We start from the raw sequence: 23,191 nt of genomic DNA, 5'->3' as shown, positions 1-23,191 counted from the left end.
ATAGGAATAAATTTTCACGATGGGTAATGATGTAATTAGGATCTAATTTTTGATATTTTATAATGTAACACCTTGAAAGCTGACATTGAAATTCGTCTATAAACTCTTGGTCAAGCTTTTGATAACGGGAAACAAAATTCCAGTTTAGGAAGTCTTGTATTTGACGTAAAGTTGAGGTTTTTAATTGTTGGTATTTTAAGAGTTTTTTAATATCAAATTTATGTACATAGGCGATAATAAAAGCATCCGAAAGAATTCGGTGTTCGGCTACTTTATTCCAATCAAGATGGTCGGAAAAAGTTACAAGGAAATGATCATTTAATATCTGATATTGACATATTAAATCCCATTTTGCATAGTCAATATGGTTCATAATAAATGTGGGTAGAAATTTGTAATTTTTCCATGTGTGGTCCCAATTTAATTTATTCGCGAAATCCCTAATAAACTCTTCAGATAAATTACGTCGTCGACTAATTGTATCCCAGTGAACATAGTTTTGAAATTGACGAATAACTTTTTCGTCTATGGGCGAAGATGAGAAAGCTTTCCAGTCAATTTGGGGCTGTGTAGCATCTATAAAGAAATAAAACATTTTATATTATTTGCTGCTTTATTCAAGTACATATTATGTGTACATATAAGAGTGTACATCCTTGAGTATAAAATGAGGATTACATATATTATATTTGAGTACATATAAAATAATAATTCAGTACATTACAAAATAATATCAAATATTTAATTTTTGTTACAAGTAGTTATGATCATTATGAGTTCCAAAATTTTCTTTTTTTTGAGATACAGTATCTTCTTTTTTTTCAGATACAGTAATTTCGTCTTCAAAAACTACTTTTTTAGTAATATTATAGTCTTCAGTATCAGAATCAGACAAAAGAATTTCTTTACAATCATCAAAATTTATTTTTTGAGAAAAGGTACAGTCACCAAACCCTTGTTCATTTCTGTCTGTCTCGCTTAATGATTCCATTTCTAAAAATACTGGGTGTGAGATTTTTTCGAAGATAATTTGTGCAATGGCAGTTCCACGTTCAATAACAATATTTTTGGGGCCAAAGTTGTACATCATCACCCCAATATTTCCACGATAGTCGGAATCGATGACGCCTGCATTCATTATTATGTTATCTAGTGACAAAGAAGATTTTGGAGCCAATCTGATATAACATTTATTATTAGGTATTTCGATGGCCAGATCAATAAAAATAATTTTTTGTTCATTCGAGTTTATTTCAAAGTCATTGATACAAAATATGTCATATCCTGCTGCTCCCTCTGAAGCTTTAGTGGGAATTTTAGCAGCCTCGCTTAATTTTTTAAAATATACAATTTCTAGAAAATAAAATATTTAATATTATTACATTTATAAACATTAATTATTACATTTCATACAATTACATTTTATAAAATATTTATCGAATATTGGTAATGTTATTTTATCATTTATTATGAAAAATTTACATTCGTATATTTTATTATCTGGTAATTTTAATGATGCTGCTTTATTACATGTTTGTTTTAAACACGGGTAAGTTTTACTACAAATACTATGTAGTATATAACTACATTTTCTTTTGTATACTATTATAAAGCCATATTGTGAAAATGATGAGGAATCTGCAAAATTAAAAGTAAAAATTGTAGTGCCCAAATGATAGTGCATCTATTCCATTATCTAAAATAAATTTTTTATCGTAAAATGGAGAAAGTGAAATTTTATTTTGTAGATATATTGTTACTATATGATTTTTGCTTTGAATTCCATATTGTTGATGCCTTAACAATTCTGTATTAAACAAAACTTCTTTATATTTATCATGATTAAATGTTTTTACAACAGATTTTTTAATTCCCTTGGCAGTTTTCTTACTTTGTTTATCAGAATAAACAGGTTGAGAAGATAACCATTTTCTGACAGTAGATCTCGATAAATTAGAAGCTTTAACTAGTTTACTCACTCCTCCGAACGATGCTGAAGATTTCGGGTTATAGTATATTGATTTCAATAGTTTCTCCATTCAGGACTCTTCTTCCTCTTTTTCGATGACTTTTTCCACTGGTAAAATACTCTTGGAGAAATTGTAGAAAAAATTTCTTCGGGACTTTCGACTAGCGTCGGTTGATATCTTGGTTTTTCGCCGATTTCGGGTAGAGTTGCCAAACCTTTATTTCCTATCCATTCTCTGGGAACATTTATTTTTCTTACAGCTTCTCAAAAAACGTTAAAGCCCACTGGAGATAACGGCGTTTTTCGATTTCTCATTAAGTGCGAAATTAAATCCACCATATTACTGCCCACAACGGGGCTGCGACTAACTGTTGATTCACCCTTTGTATTCCATCCGTAATGATTTTGTCTCAATTTGTCAATTAAGTGGGGAATATATTTTTGATATAGTTGCGGTACAGATATAGTTATTTGTTTAATAAATGCATCCTCAGCCTATCGTCAGCAGAGGGTTTTTCATCGGGCAGTTCTTGATTTTCATCTGACACAACAGATACTCTGACTGGCTCTTTCGGGGCATGGACGGTTCTCTGATATCTCGAAATCAACTGACTTAGTAATTTGACTTTACTATCGTCAGATAAATCAGTACTCTCGAGTAATTCTTCGATATTATTTCCAATTCTTATTTCAGGTTTAATTTTATACGCAGCCAACAATTCGGGAGGAACCAGTGCCATTTGCTTTGCCATTAAATTCTTTTTCCTATTACTTTACCAATTAATCCTCCTGCCATAGACAAAAGTGGTGCCAATAGAAGAGGAAGGAATCCACCAGATTGATTAACCAAAATGTTTTTCTTGGTATTTAAAGGGACTTGTTTTTCACTTAATTTCCTAATTATTTTTTTATATTTTCGTAATTTATGAACATTAGCGGGTATATTTCCCCTCCGCAAATTATCACATATTTCGCACAAAACTTTAACTTGATCGGGAGTAGCCTCTTTCAATATCGCTTTTCGTTGAGAAGTAGTAGTTTTGGCTAAAAATGCTAGCATATGATAATTTTTCTTTACGTTTTTCATTTTATCGGTAAGTATATCCAAACAATACCTTGTTCATCTGGAAAACACGAATCCCGCACCGAAAGTTTCTTGTCCGTTTTGGGATGAAAATCCAATAACAAATAACCAAAATCCTTCTCTGTTGCTTTTTTATATGCATCCATAAAAAAATTACATTTTCCTGCAAAAGCTTGTCTGCCCAAACAACTTACTTGACTTTCGTCCCGATTATTTTTAAATAAAATCAAATAATGTGTATTTAATGTTATATCTCTCATAATTTTATTTTTTGGAAACAAATTTGAATTATCAAGATCACACTTACATTATAATGGTGAGACTCTGTTGTAAACAGAAACGCAGTTTTTGAACCAAGTTCGTGCATCAAATCATCAATTATTACCAAATCCCATCCTTGTACAGATTCAGGTAGGCCATACATAAATGTAATTTCTTTTTCATCTCGAAAAAACGGCAAATATACAGAATAACACCATAAAATTTTCTTAAATGGTTTATCATAAATTTTACAACGAATAATTTTTCTTACTAATGTAGTCTTTCCACATTGTGACGGTCCAGCAATTATGCAGTTACTTGGATGTTTAAAATACATATCAATCGATTTTATGAACTTTAGTAAATTTATAATGTCTCGATCCACAATTTATCTCTCTAAATATTAATATATTATTTTTATTCTTTTCAACATAAACTTCCCTCATAACATCCGAACATTCCTCGAACAAATGATATAAGTTGTTACTAACTTCGTTAATTCTTCTGTCATCATCAACAATTACAAAACCAAATTTTCCATTTCCTTTCCATATTTCTCCGTTAACTTTAAAATAACGCAAAACAATAGGAAAATTATCAGGAATATCGAAAGAAAAATTATTTACTGCAGCAATGCAGCTATCGAGTGACTTGTACAAACGGGGAGAAACAGAATAATTTCTGTTACTGTCGTAGGTAATAATAAAACCGTATGCTTCCATGACCGATCCTAGCATTAAAATAAATTCTACAATATCTTAAAATTTAATTTATATCAAAATTCAACCAATCATAAGATAAGTATTAATAAATTATTTGTAAAATTATTTACTTGACAATTTTTGTGATTCGTATGTGTCATTTGACTACTACTGATGGAGACGAAATAAAAGTAAGATTTCGCATCACTTCTGTAACGCCATATACAAGCGGGGAAACTTGACAGGAAAATATCTTTCACGTGAATAGGCAGTTTACAGCCAGAGTGTGTAGGTGAGCGGCCATCTTTTGTACTACAGTTATCTTTCCTTCGTTTTAAAGCAATAATTTACATCTCATGGAGATAAGGAGTAATTTAAGAAGAAAAGGAGGGACGTATAGCTTTATTTCCAGTTATAATAATAGTCTATGTATAAATCCAAATACATTATATCATAGATTACCTAATAATGTGGAAGAGCAAGTATTTTCGCTTGATTTATCGTAATTTCTTGCTAAAAATCCTCACTGTCTAAACCAGAGAATTTTTTTAAACACAATTTTCTAAACTTATGGTGTTATAAAAGAAAATTTAACTATGTTTTTTAAGTTTCTTTTTATTAAATTAATAATCTCTGTATATGAAATAGCTTCTTGCTGTGGAAAGAGAAGATTTACAATTTAAAATGTCAACATTAAATAATGATAATCACGAAGAAGTTAAAGGTCAATTATGTTTTCTACATAAGGAATTTCATATATTAATAGAATACAATCTGTGTTAATTAAAATATATTAACACAAATTCCAACATACATAGAAAATGAGTCTTCTAAATAATTGGTTCTAATAAAATTCTAGGAAGAAAAAGATGAGGAACGTACTATAAGAAACAAGGTGGTAAATAAAATTATGAATTCTGTATCTTTAAAAGTAGTGAAATATTCTTTATATTAAAAACCCTATATTATTATAAGCAGATTCTGTTGTCCCCTTAAAGAATTTAATTCACAATCAACAGATATAAATAATATGTTACGTTCAAGTTCCGAATGTAAATTCAGTTTTTATGATTTATAATTAATTAATAATCTATATGATTAATTAAAATATGAAAACAATTTTTATTATTAAAAATTTTTAGACATACACCACAGTGTTTTATACGAAAATTAAATTTCTGTGCCTAGATTGTATTAATTTTTAACTTGTTATTGCTTTTTATTTACCTATACATAATTCTGTATTATGTTAACTTATGGATCTAGTACTTGTATATAAAATTTTCCTCTTGAAATTGTTTTAAATGAAGTTATGCTAATTTATGTTTAACATTATAGCCACAAAGTGATGTTATTTTATTAAAACTATATTAAAAGTAAATTTATGCATTATTATTGAATAATATAAGGGCGTATTCAATATTTATTGACAAATATAAATTAATGGATATCTGAGAATGAATATGCATTAGAGAAAGCATTGTTTGATGACAGCTGCATGTTGAAATAGGATAGAATATCTTGCCACTGCATGAGATTTCTTTATATCAATTACCTCACACATTAATTTGTAGGGTACATTAGTAATATTGTATCGTATTATCACAAATAGTGCATAATAACGTACAATGTATGAAACAAATACATTTGAAAAATACAATTTTTATATATGCACTCTTACTAAACAAGAATAAATGAAAACAAAAAAGTTAAGACTCTAGTCTCTGGTATTATGGATGGATCTAACAAAAGAGGCAGGCCATATAGAGAATGGATTTATGACGTAAAGAAGTGGTATGGAGCGTGTAGGAATTGAGAATATTGACAATGGATACAGAGAAATGGAAGAAAATAATGGAAAAGGCATCAAACACCAACGGACAATGAGCCCAGGGTTAATGATGATAATGACTCTTACAAAGGCAAAATGGGTTACTCGTTGCATATTCATGCTTACTCACGAATAAAAAGTATTAATGTTGGTAAGACGGATATTCAATGATGATGCTTACATGCAATATAAAGAAAAAATATCAGGATAATAGGGTTAGTATCAGGAAATGGGGTTAGTTAAATATCGTTGTAAATTTATAATCAACGATCGGCCAAGTTATTCTTAAAATAAAACAGTATTATTTAATTGTAAAGGATACTTTCTTATCGGATAAACAAAAACGTAAATTGTATGAATTTACGTTTTTGTTTACCCAATTGTAAATTGTATGAACTGTATTAAAATATATGAAATATTGAATACAATTGAAAATTGTATGAATTATATTATGTAAATTGTATGAATAAATATTTCAGAACATTTATATAGCCTACTTTAATGCGTTTTTTCTTATTCATGCATCTCATCACTAGGTGTAAGTAAACCTAAATCAAGAACTAAGTAATAACTAAAGAATTTAAGAAAGACTGTCAGAACTTTTAAAAGCCAATTATTCAGAGCAAATTCATACTTACACAAATTAAGCACAATAAAGAAGCTATAAAAAACAACAAATTGAAAACACCATTAAAATGTCTAAAAATGTTTTAAAAGATCTGTCATTTCAACTGTTTGCAACACAGTTGACAAATAACATGAAAATAAATAGGTTCGTAGATTGCATATTAGTGATAAAACGTTTTGCATTGTAGTTGTGTTTTCAATCCTCATAAATTCAAACAATGCGTCAAATGCTCATACAGTGTTATATCAGTAAGTTCTTTACAAACATGGCTATGTGGAATTTAATTACAGTCACGACTTTCCCCCAAAGTTTAGGAAAATTGCAAGAATCAGAACAAAATATGAATGAAAAACTATGTTCTTTGATGAAATGAAACTGAAATGTAAATTAACTTATAAGGAAAATTATTATATCATTTCAGATTTTAAAGATTTTCGTAACGAACGAAGTGAAAGGTTGGCAAATTAGATTTTTGTTTTGATTCTGAAACACGTTTACAACAAATTGGAAAAAATGTTTTAGAAACATATTGTCACATAAATGCAGTACATTTAATTAATATATTTGAAAAACACGAAAAAGAAACGGTAATTTCTTTTTCGTGTTTTTCCCTGCTCGTTATAGGTAATTAAAAGTAGTGGCTTATAACTTTTTATTTCCTATCAATGCGCTTGTAATTTATAAGAATTTAGTTCTCTCCCCTTCAAAGTCATATTTTACTATTGATCATGATAAAGTCTATTGCATACATGGCATTCTACACTTAATAAAACATTTAGAAATAATCTTCTAAAATATGATTTCAAGTTCAAAAATCACATTTGAAAAAGTCATATGTTGTGAATATTTTTAAGAGAGATTCTTGGCAAACAATACTCAATGAGTTTCTTGTTACATTATCTTCAAACGTAAAAATGAAAGTTAAATATGCAACCCAAATTTTTAGTTATTCAGTTGCATCAGAAATGCCTACGTAAGAATCGATTTTTCTCAACCATTCAGCCATATAAGATGCCTTCAGAGGCAACTGATATGGCTGAATGGTTGAGAAAAATCGATTCTTTCTTTGATGCTTGTGCAATTTTTCAAACTTTTATGATACTAAACCATATCGAAGAATAACTTTATCTGAAGTATTTTCACCTCTAACGACATTGAGCTACTTTAAGAATCATTGGATATGTTCGCAAATTGTGAATTTAGCTGTTCAAGACAGCCATTCTGTCTTTAAGAAGGGAATTTATGAAAAAATTAAAGCATATGTTTTAATAATTTTACGAGAAATTTTCCCAATAATACTATAGTAAAATTTCTTTTAACATATCATTCAAATCTACACTCTCTCTGGAAATATATATAATATATATATAATATTATAATATATATTCCAATGTTATGGACAAAGTGATTAATTCGGGCATTATGAATAATGACGAAAAAATCGGGCATTGTAATAAATTTCAATAATTTATCAAATTGACCGGTCATTATGAATACTGCTATCACTTAGTCGGGCAAAGTGATAATAATACGTTGAGGAGGGATCATCCGACATACTTTAGCCAATCAGAACGTACGTCTCAGTTGCGCATGCGTATTGTATTTAGTACCGATTTTCAATTTATGTGACCAGTAGTTAATGTTTCTCCTTTGACAAAAGTAACAATCATGGAGGAATCACTAAGTGATATGAATAATCGCTTCAACAACTGATTAAACGATTTAATAGCAGAAAAAGGGGAGAACAATCAAATTTTTACAAAATCAGCGAAATTGTCATGATACAAAAAGTGAGAGTTAAAAATGGAATTTACTTCAAACCGGAAGAATATCAGTTAATAGTACTTTGAAATAATTCACAAAAAATAAATATTTCTGAATGAAATAAGTGGAGTTTTTTATAATCAAATTTAAAATTCGGTACTAAACACAATACGCACACGCAACTGAGTGCCGATTGGCTAGCGTATGTCGGATGATCGCTCCTCAACTTATTATTATCACTTTGCCCGACTAGGTGATAGCAGTATTCATAGTGACCGGTCAATTTGATAAATTAATCAATATATCAATCACCGCACGCCCTTTTTGGACAATATTCATAATGCCCGGATATATTCATAATGTCCGATTAATCACTTTGTCCATAATATACATAATTAGTTAAAAACGAAGAAGTGCTAAATTTTCAACACTTTAGCAGTTTGAAGTTGCATTTAAATATATTTTGGTAAATTCTGTAATGAAGCCTATTGGAAAAAGTAGTAATTGTGAGGCTTATAATAACTATAGGCCTATATCATAAGAGATCATCATTCAATTAAATAGATATGCAAATAAACACCTAATAAATTTAATGAATAATATACTAACATCAGTTATGACTTTAATATAGAGTTTGTACCTAATAACAGTGATATCTTGAAAGAAAATATTCATTAGTATATTGCATTTTTGAGAGCAGACAGTTTTTGAAAAAGCATTTTTTATGAATATTGCAAATCAATGTTAGTTGATAATTTTGTAGAAATAGATTCATCACGAATATTATTGCTATACAAGATGATTATAAAGTTTCTATCCATTTTTGTGAAATTTGTAAGAAAATCATTTGTGCGTGGATCATGTAATACATGCTGATCCAAGAAGAGAGAATCGCTGTTGTTTGGGAATGTTTTATTGGATTAACTTACATGGAAGTACAAACAAACTTTACCCAGAAATTCAGGAAGTTTTCTCCTTTAGAGAAAATATTAGACTGTTGATTACAAAATTCAAGAAAACGGGTAATGTACACGATGCACATCGTTCCAGGAGATCCACCATACCGGACGAAACAATTCAACGTGTAGAAACTGCAATAACACAGAGTCTACAGCATCAACTAGAATAATAATAAGCCGGGTGCGTATTGTGCAAAAATGTTGCCTCCAAATGTGGAAGATCCTTCATTACACACTCACAAAACATGCATAACGTGTCTAGGTATTACGAAAGCTGGAGAAATAGAAAGAGGACTATGACACCCGCTAAGCAATCTGTCACGTTCTCTTAAGGGCTATTGAACAGTAATATTTGACAATACTACCGTGTATGTTAATCCACTCAAACATGCGCAAACCAGAGCAGTTCTCTTTTCTAGGATCAACATGCTTAGCACAACTTGCGAACAAATTATTTTGTTACCATTTTCACAAAAGTGGATCAAGACATTATTATCATCCTATACATATACTTGCTACGTAATCTTATGTAAATTAATTTCTGTTTTGTTGAAACTAATGTTTTGGAAATAGAAAATGTTCCTCGGCACAATTATACACGTTATCATGTAATTAGAAGTAAGCAATAAAAGTTTGATATTGAATTTTTTTTTTCTTGTAACTGTCGAGCCTGGGATGAATGGAGCCACATCTGAAAAAGTATGGTAACGTTATCTTTTGTTTTCAATACGAACTATGCCTAGCGCTGTCTATTGGCCATATCGCCAACATTGGCCATATTTCCAACGGATATAATAACGAGGTTGAGACCGAAATTTTAAACGCGAAAACGTGTACGTCGGACGTTCAGCGCCGCATTCCTGTAAGCCTAGAAGTTCGACAATGGCATTTGGAATGTCGGGCATGATTCCACTGACTTTCTAAACGCCGTTTTCGAACTTCTAGGCTTACAGGAAATCGGCGCTGAATGTCCGACGTCACGTTTTCGCGTTTAAAACTTCGGTCTCAACCTCGCTAGTATCTTAGTCATAGCTCTATTCCAGTTCCGCCACATGGCGGGATCCTTCGCTAACCGTCTCTCCTTTGAGACACATGCGCTACAAATTCAAAATCTAACCGACATGTTCCTGAACGATCTCCCCCCTTCAGCGTTCGTTACAAGTTCAAATCGACCAATCATGTTCCTTACATGATATTACCATCACACTATTAAAGATGATTGTATTAATCACTTACATTATAATCATAATAAAATTGTTATTGAATTCATAGAACGACGAAGGGCTTCGTATTATATATTAATAGCATTTATATTAATCTAACACGTTAACTTCGAAATGTCTATCCTCGTCCATGGGATCGCAAATTTACTTCGCATTAATGCGGATTTCGCATAAGCCGATAACACAATAACGAGTTTTGACTTTTTTCAACTGCTTTATAAAGTTTCAGAGTATTTCATAGTAACATACTTTATGCATTAATACGAAAAGTTATTTTTCTATGTTTTATCACATAGTTCTATAAATGTTAAGAAGTAAAATGTGTCCCACTTCATGATTTTCGATTGTAAATATAAATTAGCTTTGAGTTTTTAATGTAAAAGTAAACATTCTAAAATAGATAGAGGGTGTATTCAGGTAAAAGTTAAAGTGACACATGAATAATTAGACAGGAATATATAGCCTAATTAATTTTTTGTAACTACTAACGTTTGCATTATTATCACGTACAAATGAGTATTTTCCTATAGATATAAACATTATAATATTTAGTGATTCCAAAGACTAAAATTAATTTAAAATATATTTCAAAAACACATTAAAGAATAAATCAGTATTTATACAGTTTTTAAATGCAAATCTGTGTATTTAAATATAATAAAAGAAAACTAAGCTATTTTCCCCGTTTTAAAAAGAAAAACTTGTCATCAATAAAAATCTTTCTTTCCCAACTACTCGTATAGCTGAGCTTAGCAATTTTAAATACTACCTAAGAATCGATGAAACATCTGATATTGCTTTATATTTTTGTAAGTTTAGTTTTCCTAAAAAGTAAAAAATATTTCAAAACATCAATGTCAAGTTTATGGGAAAAACACATAAAATTATAATTGGAAATCTTAATGAAATGAAAATAGTTGCCTTGTCCAACAGAAAAACTTTGAAACCAAAAGTACATTGTACATGTTTTTAAACAAAGTTTGAAAAAAATAAATCTCATTTGTAACTTTTAAATTAAATTGATTTAGTAACTGTCTAATTTTTCACGCTTTTCAGGATATTCAAAAATTATCGAAATTGGAGATAAATAATTAACTGAATTTCCATAAGTTTGTCCAAAAAGTAAAATAAAAACTCGAAAAATCAAATTAAATTGATTTAATTTACAACTATTTGTGTAAATACAGAGTCAGGCTTGACTGTTCTCTTCTATATACAGAATGCAAAATTTTTTCCAAGCCAACTTGCTGGCTCCATCTTACGGTGCGCTTTATTATTAACTCGAGAAAATAACAGAGGTCGTCTCTTATTACGATATATTTTATGTTTTAATCGCGTGTCTGGTTTTCCGTTTCTAATTTCATGCTATTAATTATAAAAAGAAAAGTGTGATACACTGTGCAAAGTGTAAAAAATCAAGATAACTATCGCCAGATTAAGACAAGTATATCCAGAATTATTAATAGCTTTACACAAAATAGTAGGAAATTTCGAAAAATTGCACGAAGTCTCAGATAATTTTAGCATGCAATATGTTTGGAAAATAATTAGGATTTGCGCTTCACGGTAACATGTAGATTAAAATGGTGTAAAAGGAGAAGATAGGTGTTTCACTTACAGTATACAAGAGAATGCACTGGTCTAAATAACTATATGGGAGAGTATCTTATTAGATCATTCATCATTATAATTGAGTTTGTTACTCTGCATTAATTTTTGACTGCAAGTAAATTTAATTGGATTCAAATAATGAGCATAATAAAATAAAGTAATATATCTAAAAGTAAACTCAGTTGAACTCCAGTGGAATATGTACAGTATAATGTATATGTTTACCTTTAACAGCATATGAAGAATTTAAATTAAATTTAATATATTAAATACAGTATTTATTACATTTAATGTACTACTTTTAAACTCAATGTTTTATTAATGATATTAAATATTATTACAATAAAATCTCGGTTTAACGGACAAAATTTCCAGTCTGTACACTCAGTCATATGTTAAAATTAGTATCATGTTAATTTAAATTGAAATGCGTTTTACACGTAATTAAATTAACAGGTTATTTTTCAAATCCTAGAGTCACCGCTTATAAAACTATTGTTTAAAACATGCTTGTTTTTTTATTTCTACTCAGAACGTATACATGTTTACTATAGTCTCATGTATTACGGTGAGTACATAAGCAATAATACATACAGAAAACTTTTCTGTGAAATTAACTTCTCATACATACTTAAGTTTAATTGCACAAACATGTCTAAGTAAAAGCAAATAAACAATTTGTCTATTAATTTGTCAAATTTTTAACAAACCAATTCGGAATTCTACTTTATTATATAAATAATAAAGTAGAATTTTAAAGTAATTTAGAAGTATTACTTATTAATTTATTACTTATTATTTATTAATTTAAAGTATTTTAAATAATAAAGTAGAATAAGAAGTTTTAATTATTATATAAATAATAAAGTAGAATTTCCGAAATTTCTGTTTTAACGGATACCCCATTGACGAATTAGTCCGTTAGATCGAGGTTTTACTGTTCTAATGTAAGAAATAATCATAATCTACCTTATAAAACTTTATACAGCCTGTGTACTTGTAAAAATGTGAGTTTATCTATAAATATTTCCAATCTTTATACTGTACAAGTAAAGACAAAATTCCAAACATTTTCACAGTCCATTAGGCCTATTTTTTCGTCGATAAAAATTTAAATTAAAATAAAAATGATCAAACATTTAAAAAACTCCTGATTGTTCTATAATTCTAATTATAATTTTTCTTCTAGTTACTAAATATTCCGAATTCTTTGTCGTTTTCTGTCGTAAGATGGCGTTAGCAAGATGGCTAGAAAAAGAAGTTGCGTATACTAGCTCACTAGTGTCCACTACATTAGAAGCATTGTGATTATCTGCTAGGGCTGTAATCTGTGTGAGAAGTTCTCAATTCACTTTGAAAGTTGTAATTACACACAAACTAGTTTCCAAGTATGCATAGTGACAGGTTAGTAACGAATTTACAAAGTTGTCAGGTCAATTTCAGGTTAAACGACTTCGTATTTATTCAGCATATAAAAGATACGAAAAAACGGAGGGAGAATTGAACACGTGCATGCGGAGTTGTTTAATAATATGGCGGTTAAGCGATAGCTTGAACGAATGATTAATTGGATCTGCATTAAAAAATGATATTCAGAAAACTTGATATCACATTTATAGAAAATATAGGCAAAAAATAAAGATTCACATGATACTCGGAAAGTCACTTCTCACGCTGCAGACTAAGCTTCAGTGGATTCTAGCGAGATGCAGACATACATATCCGATCAGGCGTCACAGACTAGAACCCCTGATCTGAAATATGCATCTTTTTATGTTTATTTCATATTTTCACTTTATACTTTTTTTATCATAAGAAGTTTTAATAACTTTTTATGATAAAAACGACTATAACTAAAAAAATTCTAATTGGAGCTTGATATATTACGACACAACGTTTAAATTGAAGGACTTTTAGAACTGAACCCAACAGTGCAATCCGATTTTAAGTCAACCAAACCATTCAGAAATTATAGAAGGAAAAACCATATAAACTGAAACGAGCAATTACTTATTGTGATATCGTCAAAATGCCGGGCTGAAATTCTTAGTCATATTTTTAATTCATTTAATTAAAAATATATTTTCTCCACCTCAAATTAATAGTGACTTGCCCCTGTACATGATACTTTTCCTTTAATAAGGCCGTGCCAGTCATCATCTATTAACTGCTTTCAGGGGTAAATCTGATCTCGGCTTTCATCTATCTAATTATTAAGGAAAGACAGGCAAATAGACAACAGTGAGGAATTTATAGGTCTACAATGTTTTCAAATTGCAGCAAAAAATTGAATATTTTCTTTTCCTGACCGAATCCGCGAGTAAGATCTTACGTTTTTCGTTTAAAAATAAAGCGCCTTTTCAAATATCAGAAGTTTTTAATACTGTATGTAAAATCAGTTCGAGCACAAAACAAACAAATTCACTATAAACAGATTGCGATATTCTAATACACGTTTAATTCATCTATTAATGGATGAATAAAACGCTTATCTACCAGAAATACTAAACCGGAGACATCTTATCTGGACTTGCTGTATAAAAATAACTAATTTTGTACAGGAATTAACTTTTTGTAACGTTTAATAACTTTGGATTGCTGAATAACAATATTTCGGTTTCGTTTATAACTGACAATTCTCTTACGTTTAACTAGCTTTACAACTAGTATTAAAATACTCTGAAGCCCGAGCGATACTCGAGCTCACGTGTTAAAAATATCATAAAAATGTCAAATCATGGGATCAAGCTTTGATTCTAATGCTGGTAAAAATTGAAAGAACAACTTAAATAAAATCGGGAAATAATAAAATTATTAATCGACAGAAAAAAATGTTTTTAAATAACATTTTTATAAGGAGATGCAGCGCTGATATTATGTATCATACTTATAAGAATTCGAAACAATTAAATACGTGCAAGAGTTTCAAGGTGCGATTAATTTCCCTTGATCAGATTAAAACACAGTGTCCAATTAAACCTTCGGTAGCCCGAAATGGTCTGTCATCTGCCTAGATACAGGAAACCGACCAATCAAAAGCTGGAGATTCGGGGAAGAGAAATCTTATAAAATCCTGGATCTCAAGAGCAAGGGAAACTTTTCTCTGCCTCCCCTTGTGAAGACTTCTCCCAGGCTTCTCCAAGAATTTTTCCTGACTTCTCCAGCACCTAACGAAGTAGACTTCTTCCAGCGTCGAACTGAAGTTCTGGACATTTCCTTAATACACGTTTAATTCATCTATTAATGGACTATAAATATCTGGACATTTCCTTGCTGTCATAAACCTGTTTTGGACACCGGGCTTCCTTCATTTCATCCAAGGACTTCCGGACACCCTAGAAACACTGACCGACTGCCCCGGGGCCAACGACTCACCGTCCAGCAGCGCCATCAGAATAAGACACGCCAGACTGTTAGATATAGTGTAAATAGACGGGTTTGTTTGTCACTGCAGCTATTTGCCACACTTTCCTACACTCCACATACGATAAGTCCTGACACTTGGATATGACAAATTCGGCAACCTCACAATACGTTAGTGCCTCTTACATCAAACTAATTTCGAACGCTTTATAGTTCGAACGCCAAATTTGACAAAATTTCTCTTCGGAGTTTAAACGATGCTCGAAAGATTAAGCTGAACACGCAGTAAAAAATGCGCCCGAATCATAAAAACAATGTATTGTGGGCCAATTCTTCTCCCGCTTTCTCTATCGCGTTACGCTCGTATCCGTTTCAGTGCTTTTTTTTTATTTATTTTTCGTGTGTTTGATTATTCGTCTATTTTTTATCAATTTCTTCCCTCAATGTTCCTTCGTCGACAGCTATTGGATGTATCGTAAAATGCCGTAGAGACTAATGACATATACAACTATAACTCTCTTCCATATCTAAGTTTTAAGAAGGATCAAGACAACGGCGAGTAATTACGAAATTTTCGAAAATTAAGTTTCAAATTTAAGAAAAATTTCGACAGTGATTTTAGATAAATTTAGAATTTTTTTAGTATTTTAAAACACGTGAGAAATTGAAAATTTCGCAATAAACTTTTAGAGATGCGAAATTGTTGGAGAATATACTAACAGTACTGCTTGTATTGTAGAAAATTGCGAGAAAACTCAGTCAGTTGACGAGTTGTGGGGTTACTTTCACATCAGCAGATAACTCTATCTTTGTCCGTATTCGAAATTATCCGATTGTATCATTATCATTTTTGTATAAATCTGTTGTAATAACATAACAACGATTATGGACCCAGACGCCTACTCAGGAATTAAATATTAAAATATTGAAGAAAAAGATCAAAAAACGAACTCTAAAACGAACTCAAAACAAAGCAAAGGTACAAAAAAGTACTGTACTAACTCTACGCATTGAGCGTCTAACTAGGAAAACTTCACTGTATGGAATATACATATAAAAATACTTTTAATTGAGACTAATAATTCCTGGGACTGTGTCATCGGAAACCAGAATAATCTGGGCATCATCGAAGGAAATAAGGAAACAAAAAAAAAAAAAAAAAGGCAGAAGAATAATAGTTACGGATGCAAAGACAATATGTGACATAATTCTCACCTTGAGTCCTATCTGAGAAAGATAAGTGTAAGAATGCAAAATATCAAATCAAAAATGAAAACGTTTTACTACACATTTCTGTTAAAAGGTCCCGATATAAAAAACCCATTCTATAGAAAATGTTAATAAGTTACTGAAAGAATATTCAAGAAAGTGAAAACATTGCGAACCATGGGAGAGAGTTTTTGATGTAATTGATAATTAAAGTGAGATGAAAATTGCAATTAATAAAGGATTATATAACAGCATTCAGGATTCATTCGATCTAGTTAATTTAGTTAGCGCACTGGATTCACTATATAATGCGGAGAACATACAAACAATCTAAAAACAATAATATAATTCAAAAAATATATATAACTATATGGTAGCATTCCTTAAAAGAAAATAGAAAGAAGAACCACAACATAATACAAATCAATAATGAAACCATGGTAAACATCAATAATAAACTCAATGTAATAATCCATAATTATCATAATACGTAAAATGAATAAATATCAAATAATTGGGATAATTAGACAAAATCTGTACACTCCGTACAGTATAAACAACAAAGCCAGTTTTATCGCTATCATGAAAGAGATGAATTCGTAGTGAAATATAGTGTCTAACATAATACGAATTATCATAACATTTTCCGCGTAACTTTTGTCATAAACATTACTTTGTTCTTTATTATGCAAGATACGCTGGACGGAAAAATTTGACCGTCATCTAAATTGTCATAAGTTTTTACTTACAAGTTTGGCGCAAGTTTTTTACACCTCAGATGTTTTTGTTTGGATTTACATATTAGAGAAGCTAATCCGAACTTAAGCATATAAGTTGTTGAAGAAGGTGCAAGACAACAAGGCTTGTCGTCTTTGGCTGTCTTTGCGGCGATAAAACAATTTCTGATAAAGCTGTCGAAATCGTACAATTAAAACATGAAATCTTTAAAAATTAAATTAAAGAAGAAGTGACTAAAACATAAGAAAATACCTCAGAGTAATCAGTTCTTCCAGGCTAGTCTTCTGCTATATTAAAACAAAATTAGTTTGGTATCAATCACCTGGTTTAGTGTCATAAGGATACATTAAGCGAGTAACGCAACGCAGCATTGTTCTTTACACTGCGGGAATAGGTTATAGATAAATAGAATAAGTAAAATCGAAGTAATCAAAATAGCAAAAATAGTCAAACCGGGAGCACCCGTTAAACAAATAACATATTAAAGAAAAAACACAACAGCAGACGGACTCCATTTCAACAAGAGCAAATAATGAATTTATAGAAAAAGTACACTAAAAGAAATATAATCATGAAAAAAAGCAAATATTTTAAACTGTTTATCAATGTCAGAAACAATCCTCAAAAATTCAACCTGGACAGAATTTTCTGACTAAAACATCATCACGTAGCCTAATAACTAAAAACGCTAACAAGTAATAAAAGTATGCAGTGCATAAGCATAAGCAACAAAATTATCTTTCATAATATTTCAGAATTGGCAAAGAACCCAGATTGAATAAACGAGGAAGAAACGATAAGAGTCGTATTAGTATTAATATAAAAATGCTCAAAAAATGTAGCATAAATCTTTACACCATACATTTGAACTATTATTATTAATATAAATATTTGTTACATAATTATCAAAAACATTACTAAGCAATTAAACTCAATCCATATTCTCTAAACGAAAAGGAACGTCAAGCTATCAAAAACCACCGATATTTTAATATAGTCGATGCTGTTATCAATAGTTATTTTCAAAATCCCAACAGTAAAGAAAACTTTTAAGGTAAAAGTTTTAAAAACCGTGCATGCCGTATCTTTTAGATTTAGATGCTAATTTTTAAATACTCAATCCATTGATTCTAATGTTAATTAAAAGACTTAAATTTTTAGCAAAAATTGAGACTTTCTAAAATGTATACAATACTTCGATATATTAATAAGAAATGTCGTTTCATTTTCATACTAAAGTATTTAACGCTCGATATTCTTATAAACTTCTATAAAAATATTCTTGTACCATACATACTATTACATTACCAAAATACTAGGAATTCGAAGATAAGAATAAGAAGAATAAGAAATATCTGATTATCATGTAAAAAAAATAACGATAAAATGTGGAACGGATTTTAGTTGAAGGCTTACTCGGACGGAAATACTGTACACGTATTCCCCAATGAAAATAAAACTTAAAATACAACTGTTTTTAAGTTATAATATGTTTATAATATATCATAATTAAGCTATATTAACAAAATTGTAATATAATAAAAATGTCATAGAATTTTTAACTCAAATATTTAAAAGTACATTATATAAATTAAGAGTAATTATGATTTTAAAATTTATTTTGCACATCTTTGAAGTAGTTTATTAGACTAAGAATTTATATAATATAAATTATGTTTTTCTTAAAGCAGCAGCTAATTCATAATAAACAAATTTTCTTTCGTTCCCGAGATGTAAAGAAATAAAATTAGTAGTATTTTTCGCGTGTAAAAATGAATTTTTATCGAGAGCAATTTTATACAATTAATAGTTTTTAAAATTTCATTACACGAATCTTGAGAACGAAAGAGATATATTACAAGAAACTTTCTGAATTTCTCTAATGAAGAGAAACGATTTCTATTCAAAAAGTCGTTACTATTCCTCTATGCAATTTATTTGAATTAAATATTCCTGTAATGAATTAGATTAATGGTGCACTTCGTTGTGAGACAATTTAATGCATACAAATCAAACTATTACTAATTTTGAAATGATGAATGAAACACGAGATATATTTTCTCAACAAATGCAATTAAAAATAAAGAAGACAAAAATTGATTGCAGTTTTCTTGGAAGATCTCGAAAATAATAATAATTCCAATTTGATTGGATTTATTATGATTGTCAACAGATCACGATACATTTCATTGCAATATTTAAATTTACTTACTATAGCAGGATAGAGACCACATAGAAATTAATTTTGAATATTTCACAAACTAAAATAAATTCTAGTTATTCGGTAGATATGCATTTCATACCCACAGAATCCACACTCATTTAAAGAAAATTAGAATACATACAAATTTCCGTTGTCAAATATTTCCCAAAAATACAGGATATTAAATTAAACAAACAAAATAAAATGATGATAGAGGGGACAATACAAGCAAATTTTATTGCATGAATTGAAGTGCCATAGCAATCCATATGAGTTATGGTTTCTTAAATTTTCTTTGCTGCCCTAGCCCTACATAGCATCCGTGTTGTGTAGAAAAACTAACCATCATTGTCATGTGCTTTGTTTCGTGGTCACAGCAGAGAAGGTTTCTTAGTTGTTAATTCTTTAATGATAATCCACTTTTAACTGCGTGTCAAATTTTAAGTGCAATTAAAAATAAAAAAGCGAAAAAGAGGTAAAATATTTTAATAAATAAAGTATAAAATTAAAAAATCGAAAAGGGAAATATCTTTATTTAAGTGCAATGTTTTCATAATGTTAATTGAAGATGTAAGAAAATGTATGTTTCATAATAAAAACTGCATCTTTACTTCAAATCACAACCTTTAAAAATATCGTTTTAATTTCCAGTTTATATTTCTCAACATATTACCATCCACTTATAAAAAGGTTGTGAAAGCTGAATGACATGTAATGTTATAAGCTTTTAGTCTGTTCATCTATAAAATAGTAGTTAATATCCATATGGGCCTGTTGGCCTTATTGTTATGTTATAATTATCAAACTTATCACACACTTTTTCGCTTTCTTTAATTAACGTTTACTAACCCGGAATGTATTTCGAATTTTGTATTGCCTTTTTCAGCTGGATTAAATATACACATTTCGACAATATTGTATTTTATTTAAAATACACATAAAAGAATGTAATAAAATGAAAATACAATACACAGATAAATCAGTATTTATATCACTATATAATCACTACGTACAACATTATAACAATAATTATAAAAGACCTTAATAAAAATTTATGTTAATTTACCAAACACCTTAACACACTTAAAGTTAATTGTATTTTCAGTTTATTAGACTCTTTTGTGTATTTTAATTGTAGTATTTTTACTATATCTTTACAAAGCCAATCACCGCCACATTGGTAATCCTAACAGTTAGAATTGGAAGCGCTTCAGTGTAATTAATGCTTATCTTTATAAGCTTATTGTGAGGGTTGGGGCCGTCAAAAATCAGATTACGTTAGTTGAGAATAGGGTCCTGCCACCAGGTGCGTTTTGTCGGATACACCTCCGATTTAGACAAAAATAAAAAATAAATAAATAAATAGATAAGGCGCGAGGGTAAGAGTCACTCCGAAGTCCAGGAATGAGCCTCTCAGGAGGATGAATGCAAATAACAAGAGTTTATTATCGAAAACAAAGTTCTAAATAACATTCTTAAAATCCGATTCAAGAAATCTGCCTATTTCTATCTATAAAACTAGGAGATTTGCCTAACAGGGAGGTATCCGAACTACAACATACCAGAAAAAAGAGAGTCGTCTTATCGGTATCTTCGAGATGTGGGTTCAACGGTTAAAAAAAGGATATAAAATATACATAAAGTTTAAAATACAATAAAATTTCTAACTAATCAATTAAAGCGAAAAAGACTAAAATAAAGTGATTAAACTAAAATTATTACAGATAACGTAAATAACAAATTCACTGATACATATATATATACAATATCAATTTCTGGAGGAAAAAATGGTGGTCTTCACATTATTTCAAAAAACTTTAAAAAAATTCAGGTTTCCTAAAGATTCACAAAAAAAACCGTTGTGGATTAGAGCTGTTCGTCGAAGAAACTTAGCACTTCATTCTCAACATCTGTTCTTTATTCAAAGCATTTCTAGGTATGTATATAATACTATGTACTTTAATGTTAAATTGATTAATTATATGGAATCATATCGAAAAGTAGCTATTTGATTAGAAAAACACACAAATAAATGAAAAATAGCGAATAAAGTTACAGCTCTGTGTTCATTGTTTATTATAATTCTGTTGTCTAAAATGAAATTTATTTTAATAATAGTAATCAACATCAAGAATTATAAGAAATATTTGAATTATATTATGGATATTATATTATATCTATTATATTGATATATCATTTATATCCATTATATCAATGTAATATGGATATTATATTATGAACATAATATCCATGCCATAATATTTGATTTCATGCACCTAAATTCTATTTTCGAGCCATTGAAATATTGCAAAATATTTTTGATTTAATATTCAATTTAAACTTCGAGCTATTTAATTTTCAAAAACCAAAAAACTAAATGAAATTAATTTCTGAAGAACTAGCAAATAAAATTAAATTAAAACACAAGGAAAGTGTTTGTATTGTATAATAGAAAAAGTTTCCACTTTGCTGAAGATAAAAATTCATTGGCATTTCAGAATGTATCTTAAAGTTACTAAAAGGATTTTAAAGAAACGCCTGTTAGTTCTGAAACTCTAAATTTGAAAATTGATGATAAAACATTAAAAGAAAGCTACAATCTGTCTACATGTACAATGTAACAGATTTCTACTGCCAAATCTTTTTACTACCTTTAAAATCTGTTCGAATGGATAAAAGATTTTTTTTCTTAAAGAACTCAACGTGCTCAGTTGAATTCTTTATATAAGTAAGAATACTTTCAACGACCAAATCTAAACATCTTTGGAAATTCAATAAAAATCTTTGTAGTTTTTCGTTCCTGAGTTTTTATTGTACTTTGAATAAATTAAAATCTAAAAATGCATATATAAATATTTAAATGACATAAATTTGTAACCGTGTTTTTTATAGGAGGTAAACATGACACCAAATTAGATGAACCAATCATATATTTGGAAGATTTACAATAGCAAATAATATTTAAATAGAGTTTTTCAAGTACTACATCTTAATACATACATATTTTAAACATTTATTGTAAAAACTTTTCAATTCTGTTTTATAAAATCTCGAAAAATTTTAAAAATAATAACTTTTAAATTTTATATATTCTACAGTATTTATATTTCACAACATAGACTTATCTAAGAATAAATATATTTCATCATCTATATATATGATAAGTGTATCTAATAAACTAAATACTAAATATAAATATAAAACAATTTTGAAACTTATCATTTTAACAAATCTTCGTCTTCTCTCGCCTCTGGAGAGCGAATGCCTATTATAAACACATGATTAGACAATAATTCTAATAAATATACTGAAAATATACGCTTATTTTTGAACGAAACGTTTTTAAAATAAAAAATTTCAAATCAAAAATAAATTAATACTCATCTACATGTTGGCTAACGCACATTGAGCGTTGATTAATACTACCTGCAGTTTTTACTTTATATAAAATAAAATATTGAATATTTTTTCTATAATACCAATACTGTATAACAAGTTTTCAGTTCTACAAGTAACAAGTTCTACTTTATCAATATTATAATATCGATAAAAATTTCTATTAATCAAAACTATGAATTGTATGTCATTACCTAATACAGTACATTTAAATTATCATTAACATTTAGTCAATTCTTATAACTTAATAA

The sequence above is a fragment of the Centruroides vittatus genome, unplaced genomic scaffold (assembly GCF_030686945.1).
Source record: "Centruroides vittatus isolate TY-2023 unplaced genomic scaffold, ASM3068694v2 contig_628, whole genome shotgun sequence".
In the NCBI taxonomy this organism is placed as follows: domain Eukaryota; kingdom Metazoa; phylum Arthropoda; class Arachnida; order Scorpiones; family Buthidae; genus Centruroides; species Centruroides vittatus.
The sequence above is the reverse complement of the archived record's forward strand: the minus strand, read 5'-3'. Positions refer to the sequence as shown.